Genomic DNA, 7143 nt, shown 5'->3' on the forward strand with positions numbered 1-7143 from the left:
ACTTGCTGGTTAGTTGTATCGAAGTTGTGACAAATTATGAATGTGACATCACAATTTCGTGCACCAAGTTTTTGGCGCCGTTGCCGGGGATTGTTCGAGTTTGGACAACTGACGGTTCATCTTGTTGCTCAGATTAGGTAATTTTCTTTTTATTTTCTTTTCAAAAATTTTTCAAAAATATTTCAAAATTTTCTCACCTGTTTTCGAAAAAAAAAAGAGGGTTTTAAAATAAAAATGTTTTCAAAAATATATTTTCTTTTCAGAATTTTTAAGAATGAATTCTAGTGTTTCATGGAGCATGTTGAAGCCTGGCTGGCTGTAAAGCCATGTCTCAATTCTTATACTCAAGAGAAGAGCTTCTTTATCTTTCTTAGCCAATTGGCTGTTGAATGTAAGGAATGTCAGGCGTGTCATGTCTGAGTTACATACTAAAGCTTGGCTGGCTATTAAGCCATGCCTGACCCTTTGATTGGAGCTTTAGAGCATAAGATTCCTGGAATTCATATTAAAAATTTTGGAATCCTTATTTTCTTTTTCAAAAGATTTTTTCGAAAAATATAAAATAAAAATCCAAAAAAAAATTAGAAAATCATAAAAATCAAAAATATTTTTGTGTTTCTTGTTTGAGTCTTGAGTCATATCATAAGTTTGGTGTCACTTGCATATGCATCTTGCATTTTTCGAAAATTTCATGCATTCATAGTGTTCTTCATGATCTTCAAGTTGTTCTTGGTAAGTCTTCTTGTTTGATCTTGATGATTTTTTGTTTTGTGTCTTTTCATGTTTATCATATGCATTCTTGAATTCTTAGTGCGTAAGCATTAAAGAATTCTAAGTTTGGTGTCTTGCATGTTTTCTTTGCATTAAAAATTTTTCAAAATTGTGTCTATGATGTTCATCTTGACATTCATAGTGTTCTTGGTGTTCATCTTGACATTCATAGCATTCTTGCATGCATTCATTGTTTTGATCTAAAAAATTTCATGCATTGCATAATTTTCATGTTTTTCATAAAAATTCAAAAAATCAAAAAAATATCTTCCTCTTTTCTCTCATCAAATTCGAAAATTTGAGTTGACTTTTTCAAAAATTTTTAAAATCAAATTGTTTCTCATGAGTCAAATCAAATTTTCAATTTGAAAATCTTATCTTTTTCAAAATCTTTTTCAAAAATCAAATCTTTTTCATCTTTCTTAGTTATTTTCGAAAATTCTAAAAATATTTTTCAAAAATCTTTTTCTTATTTTTATACCAAATTTTCGAAAATAACAATAACAATTAATGTTTTGATTCAAAAATTTCAAGTTTGATACTTACTTGTTAAGAAAGATTCAAACTTTAAGTTCTAGAATCATATCTTGTGATTTCTTGTGAATCAAGTCATTAATTGTGATTTTAAAAATCAAATCTTTTTCAAAACTAATTTCAATCATATCTTTTCAAAAATATCTTCTTATCTTATCCTTTTCAAAAATATCTTTTCAAAATATCTTTTCTAACTTCCTAACTTCTTACCTTTTCAAAATTTGTTTCAACTAACTAACTAACTTTTTGTTTGTTTCGTAACTTTTTCAAAACCACCTAACTAACTCTCTCTCTCTAATTTTCGAAAATATCTTCCCTCTTTTTCAAAAATTTCTTTTTAATTAACTAATTATTCTTATTTTTATTTTTAATTTTAAAAATTTTTCGAAAAAATACTAACAATTTTCAAAAACCATTTTCGAAAATCACTAACTCTTTTTCAAAATAATTTTCGAAAATTATCCCTCCCCTATCTTATTCTATTTATTCATTCATATCCTAACATCTCATCTCACATCTCTGCCATCCTCACAGTTGTGTTTCTTCCATTATATTACCTTCTTTGTCTCCCCCTCTTCTTCTACTCACACAGGGATCCCTATACTATGGAATAAAGGATCTCTATTATTATTATTATTTTTTTGTGCCTTCTTCTTTGTCATATGAGCAGGAGCAAGGACAAGAATATTCTTGTTGAAGCAGATCCGAAACCTAAAAGGACTCTGAAGAAAAAAATTAAGAGAAGCTAAATTACAACAATCCAGAGATAACCTTTCAGAAATTTTCGAACAAGAAGAGGAGATGGCAGCCGAAAATAATAATAATGTAAGGAAGATGCTTGGTGACTTTACTGCACCTAATTCCAATTTACATGGAAGAAGCATCTCCATTCCTGCCATTGGAGCAAACAACTTTGAGCTGAAACCTCAATTAGTTTCTCTAATGCAGCAGAACTGCAAGTTTCATGGACTTCCATCTGAAGATCCTTTTCAGTTCTTAACTGAATTCTTGCAGATATGTGATACTGTTAAGACTAATGGAGTAGATCCTGAAGTCTACAGGCTCATGCTTTTCCCTTTTGCTGTAAGAGACAGAGCGAGAATATGGTTGGACTCTCAACCTAAAGATAGCCTGAACTCTTGGGATAAGCTGGTCACGGCTTTCTTAGCCAAGTTCTTTCCTCCTCAAAAGCTGAGCAAGCTTAGAGTGGATGTTCAAACCTTTAGACAGAAAGAAGGTGAATCCCTCTATGAAGCTTGGGAAAGATACAAACAGTTGACCAAAAAGTGTCCTTCTGACATGCTTTCAGAATGGACCATCCTGGATATATTCTATGATGGTTTATCTGAGCTATCAAAGATGTCACTGGACACTTCTGCAGGTGGATCCATTCACCTAAAGAAAACGCCTGCAGAAGCTCAAGAACTCGTTGACATGGTTGCTAATAACCAGTTCATGTACACTTCTGAGAGGAATCCTGTGAGTAATGGGACGCCTATGAAGAAGGGAGTTCTTGAAGTTGATACTCTAAATGCCATATTGGCTCAGAATAAAATATTGACTCAACAAGTCAATATGATCTCTCAGAGTCTGCATGGAATGCAAGCTGCATCCAACAGTACTCAAGAGGCTTCTTATGAAGAAGAAGCTTATGATCCTGAGAACCCTGCAATAGCAGAGGTGAATTATTTAGGTGAACCTTATGGAAACACCTATAACTCATCATGGAGAAATCACCCAAATTTCTCATGGAAGGATCAAAATCCTCAACAAGGCTTTAACAATGGTGGAAGAAACAGGTTTAACAATAGTAAACCTTTTCCATCATCCACTCAGCAACAGATAGAGAACTCTGAACAAAATGCTTCTAATTTAGCAAATCTAGTCTCTGATCTATCTAAGGCCACTGTGAGTTTCATGAATGAAACCAGGTCTTCCATTAGAAATTTGGAAGCACAAGTGGGCCAGCTGAGTAAAAGGATCACTGAAATCACTCCAAGTACTCTCCCAAGCAATACAGAAGAGAATCCAAAAGGAGAGTGCAAGGCCATTGACATAAGCACCATGGCCGAACCTGTGAGGAGAGGAGAGGACGTGAATCCCAAGGAGGAAGACCTCCTGGGATGTCCAGTGGTCAATAAGGAGCTTCCCTCTGAGGAACCAAAGGACTCTGAGGCTCATCTAGAGACCATAGAGATTCCATTGAACCTCCTTATACCCTTCATGAGCTCTGCTGAGTATTCCTCTTCTGAAGAGAATGAGGATGTTACTGAAGAGCAAACTGCCAAGTTTCTTGGTGCAATCATGAAGTTGAATGCCAAATTATTTGGCATTGATACTTGGGAAGTTGAACCTCCCTTGTTCATCAATGAACTAAGTGATCTGGATCAACTGACATTGCCTCAGAAGAGACAGGATCCTGGAAAGTTCATAATACCCTGTACCATAGGCACCATGATCTTTAAGGCTCTGTGTAACCTTGGTTCAGGAATAAACCTCATGCCCCTCTCTGTAATAGAGAAACTGGGAATCTATGGGGTGCAAGCTGCTAAAATCTCATTAGAGATGGCAGACAGCTCTAGAAAACAGGCTTATGGACAAGTAGAGGACGTATTAGTAAAGGTTGAAGGCCTTTACATCCCTGCTGATTTCATAGTCCTGGATACTGGAAAGGAAGAGGATGAATCCATCATCCTAGGAAGACCTTTCCTGGCCACAGCAAGAGCTGTGATTGATGTTGACAGAGGTGAAATAGTCCTTCAATGGAATGAGGACTCCCTTGTGTTTAAAACTCAAAGATCTCTCCCTGCAACCATGGAGAGGAAGCAGAAAAAGCTTCTCTCAAAGCAGAGTCAACCAGAGCCCCCATAGTCAAACTCTAAGTTTGGTGTTGGGAGGCCACAACCAAACTCTAAGTTTGGTGTTGAACTCCCATATCCAAACTCTAAGTTTGGTGTTGGAGAGTTTCAACAATGCTCTGAACATCTGTGAGGCTCCATGAGAGCCCACTGTCAAGCTATTGACATTAAAGAAGCGCTTGTTGGGAGGCAACCCAATTTTTATTTATCTAACTATATTTTTCTTAGTTATATGTCTTTGTAGGTTCATGATCATATGGAGTCACAAAATAAATATAAAAAAATTGAAAATGGAATCAAAAACAGCAGAAGAAAAATCACACCCTGGAGGAGCATCTTCCTGGCGTTCAACGCCAGAACAGAGCATGGTTCTGGCGCTGAACGCCCAAAATGGGCACCATCCTGGCGCTGAACGCCCAGAACAAGCATGGTTCTGGCGTTCAACGCCAGAAAAGGCAGCAAATGGGCGTTGAACGCCCAAAATGGGCACCAACCTGGCGCTGAACGCCCAGAGTTGTGTGCAAAGGCATTTTGCATGCCTAAATTGGTGCAGGGATGTAAATGCCTTGACACCTCAGAATCTGTGGACCCCACAGGATCCCCACCTACCTCCACTCACTCTCTTCTCTCTTCTCAATCATCCTCTATTCCCAATAAACACTCTTCCCTATTAACCCTTTACCACTCACATCCATACACCCACTTACCTTCAAAATTCAACATCTCTTTCCCACCCAATCCCACCCATATGGCCGAATATACACCTCCCTCCATCTCCTCCATATCTTCTTCTTCTTCTTCTATTCTTTCTTCTTTTGCTCGAGGACGAGCAACATTCTAAGTTTGGTGTGGTAAAAGCATAGCTTTTTTGTTTTTTCCATAACCATTGATGGCATCTAAGGCCAGAGAAGCCTCTAGAAAGAGGAAAGGGAAGACAAAAGCTTCCATCAAGGGTCTATAGCTCAGTGGTAGAACATTTGACTGCAAATCAAGAGATCCCTGAGATACCTCATGGGATACATTTTCTTCCACACAATTATTGGAAGCAACTAAGGGTGGAACATCAAGAGCACTCCATCATCCTTCATGAAATCAGAGAAGATCTAAAAGCAATAAAGGAGGAGAAACAAAGACAAGGAAGAGACATAGAAGAGCTCAAGGACATCATTGGTTCCTCAAGAAGGAAACGCCACCATCACTAAGGTGGATTCATTCCTTGTTCTTAATTCTTCTGTTTTTCGTTTTCTATGTTATGTGCTTATCTGTTTGTGTCTTCATTACATGATCATTAGTAGTTAGTAACATTGTCTTAAAGTTATGAATGTCCTATGAATCCATCACCTCTCTTAAAAAAAACTGCTTTAAGTCAAAAGAACAAGAAGTACATGAGTTTCGAATTTATCCTTGAACTTAGCTTAATTATATTGATGTGGTGACAATGCTTCTTGTTTTCTGAATGTATGCTTGAACAGTGCATATGTCTTTTGAAGTTGTTGTTTAAGAATGTTAAATATGTTGGCTCTTGAAAGAATGATGACTAGGAGACATGTTATTTGATAATCTGAAAAATCATAAAAATGATTCTTGAAGCAAGAAAAAGCAGCAAAGAACAAAGCTTGCAGAAAAAAAAATAGGCGAAAAAAAAATATAGAAAGAAAAGCAAGCAGAAAAAGCCAAAAGCTCTTAAAACCAAGAGGCAAGAGCAAAAAGCCAATAACCCTTAAAACCAAAAGGCAAGGGCAAATAAAAAGGATCCCAAGGCTTTGAGCATCAGTAGATAGGAGGACCTAAAAGGAATAAAATCCTGGTCTAAGCGGCTAAACCAAGCTGTCCCTAACCATGTGCTTGTGGCGTGTAGGTGTCAAGTGAAAACTTGAGACTGAGCGGTTAAAGTCAAGGTCCAAAGCAAAAAAAGAGTGTGCTTAAGAACCCTGGACACCTCTAATTGGGGACTTTAGCAAAGCTGAGTCACAATCTGAAAAGGTTCACCCAATTATGTGTCTGTGGCATTTATGCATCCGGTGGTAATACTGGAAAACAAAGTGCTTAGGGCCACGGCCAAGACTCATAAAGAAGCTGTGTTCAAGAATCATCATACTGAACTAGGAGAATCAATAACACTATTCGAAATCTGAAGTTCCTAGAGATGCCAATCATTCTGAACCTCAATGGATAAAGTGAGATGCCAAAACTATTCAAGAGGCAAAAAGCTATAAGTCCCGCTCATATGATTGAAGCTATGTTTCATTGATAGTTTGGAATTTATAGTATATTTTCTTCTTTTTATCCTATTTGATTTTCAGTTGCTTGGGGACAAGCAACAATTTAAGTTTGGTGTTGTGATGAGCGGATAATTTATACGCTTTTTGGCATTGTTTTTAGTATGTTTTTAGTTGGATCTAGTTACTTTTAGGGATGTTTTTATTAGTTTTTATGTTAAATTCACATTTTTGGACTTTACTATGAGTTTGTGTATTTTTCTGTGATTTCAGGTATTTTCTGGCTGAAATTGAGGGACTTGAGCAGAAATCAGATTCAGAGGTTGAAAAAGGACTGCTGATGCTGTTGGATTCTGACCTCCCTGCACTCAAAGTGAATTTTCTGGAGCTACAGAACTCGAAATGGCGCGCTTCCAATTGCGTTGGAAAGTAGACTTCCAGGGCTTTCCAGCAATATTTAATAGTCCATACTTTGGCCAAGAATAGACGACGTAAACTGGCGTTCAACGCCAGCTCTCTGCCCAAATCTGGCGTCCAGCGCCAGAAAAGGATCCAAAACCAGAGTTGAACGCCAGAAATGGATCAAAACCTGGCGTTCAACTCCACAAATGGCCTCTGCACGTGGAAAGTTAAGGCTCGGCCCAAGCACACACCAAGTGGGCCCCAGAAGTGGATTTATGCATCAATTACTTACTCATGTAAACCCTAGTAGCTAGTTTATTATAAATAGGACCTCTTACTATTGTATTTGACATCTTTGG

General features: G+C 37.2%; 1 non-coding gene across 1 annotated transcript; it reads right to left on the reverse strand.

The window, feature by feature from the left end:
* Window positions 1–2502: 2502 nt before the first annotated feature.
* Window positions 2503–2610, reverse strand: LOC148567869 (small nucleolar RNA R71). Its single transcript, XR_015881903.1, has one exon. It is a non-coding gene; the product is annotated as a small nucleolar RNA R71 (small nucleolar RNA).
* Window positions 2611–7143: the final 4533 nt, after the last annotated feature.

The sequence above is a fragment of the Arachis ipaensis genome, chromosome B4 (assembly GCF_059453495.1).
Source record: "Arachis ipaensis isolate K30076 ecotype BB chromosome B4, ASM5945349v1, whole genome shotgun sequence".
Taxonomy (NCBI): Eukaryota; Viridiplantae; Streptophyta; class Magnoliopsida; order Fabales; family Fabaceae; genus Arachis; species Arachis ipaensis.